Consider the following 1,386-nt stretch of genomic DNA (forward strand, 5'->3'; position numbering starts at 1 on the left):
ATCAGAGCCCATGAATGGCAGAAGGAAGTTCAATGGAATCTCTATGGTCTCTGTATGAACCTCAAATTCCTTTGGTTCCTCAGAGGGGAACTCCTTTCTATCCAGAGGACGTCCCAAGAGGTCTTCCTTACTGGGATTCACGTCCTCCTCCTTCTCTGGGCATTCGGCCTCACCAAGTAAGGTTATGGCCTTGCACTCTCTTTTGGGATTTTCTTCTGTATTGCTTGGGAGAGTTCTGGGAGGAGTTTCAGTAATCTTCTTACTAAGTTGACCCACCTGTGCCTCCAAATTTCTAATGGAGGACCTTGTTTCATTCATGAAACTTAGTGTGGTCTTGGATAGATCAGAGACTATGGTTGCCAGGCCAGAATGGCTCTGTTCAGAATTCTCTGTCTGTTGCTGAGAAGATGATGGAAAAGGCTTGCTATTGCTAAACCTATTTCTTCCACCATTATTATTGAAGCCTTGTTGAGGCTTCTGTTGGTCCTTCCATGAGAAATTTGGATGATTTCTCCATGAAGGATTATAGGTGTTTCCATAGGGTTCTCCCATGTAATTCACCTCTGCTATTGCAGGGTTCTCAGGATCATAAGCTTCTTCTTCAGAAGATGCTTCTTTAGTACTGTTGGATGCAGCTTGCAATCCATTCAGACTCTGAGAAATCATATTGACTTGCTGAGTCAATATTTTATTCTGAGCCAATATGGCATTCAGAGTATCAATTTCAAGAACTCCCTTCTTCTGAGGCGTCCCATTGTTCACAGGATTCCTCTCAGAGGTGTACATGAACTGGTTATTTGCAACCATTTCAATGAGTTCCTGAGCTTCTGCAGGGGTTTTCACGTGAAGAGATCCTCCTGCAGAATGGTCCAATGACATTTTTGACAACTCAGACAGACCATCATAGAATATACTTATGATGCTCCATTCTGGAAGCATGTCAGTAGGACACCTTTTGATCAGTTGCTTATATCTTTCCCAAGCTTCATAGAGGGATTCTCCTTCCTTCTGTCTGAAGGTTTGGATTTCCACTCTAAGCTTGCTCATCTTTTGAGGTGGAAAGAATTTGGCCAGGAAAGCACTGACCAGCTTATCCCAAGAGTTCAAGCTATCCTTAGGTTGTGAATCCAACCATGTTCTAGCTCTGTCTCTTACAACAAAAGGGAAAAGCATAAGCCTGTAGACCTCGGGATCAACTCCATTGGTCTTGACAGCGTCACAGATTTGCAAGAATTCAGCTAAAAACTGATGAGGATCTTCCATTGGAAGTCCATGAAACTTGCAATTCTACTGCATTGGAGAAACTAATTGAGGCTTAAGCTCAAAGTTGTTTGCTCCAATTGCAGGAATTGAGATGCTTCTTCCATAGAAGTTAGAAGAGGGTGC

At 42.9% G+C, this 1,386-nt stretch overlaps 1 non-coding gene across 1 annotated transcript; it reads left to right on the forward strand.

Annotated features, from left to right (window-relative positions):
* The first annotated feature begins 933 nt into the window (after window positions 1-933).
* Window positions 934-1,041, forward strand: LOC130964609 (small nucleolar RNA R71). Its single transcript, XR_009080697.1, has one exon. It is a non-coding gene; the product is annotated as a small nucleolar RNA R71 (small nucleolar RNA).
* The last annotated feature ends 345 nt before the right edge of the window (window positions 1,042-1,386 follow it).

Source organism: Arachis stenosperma, chromosome 2 (assembly GCF_014773155.1).
Source record: "Arachis stenosperma cultivar V10309 chromosome 2, arast.V10309.gnm1.PFL2, whole genome shotgun sequence".
Lineage (NCBI taxonomy): Eukaryota > Viridiplantae > Streptophyta > Magnoliopsida > Fabales > Fabaceae > Arachis > Arachis stenosperma.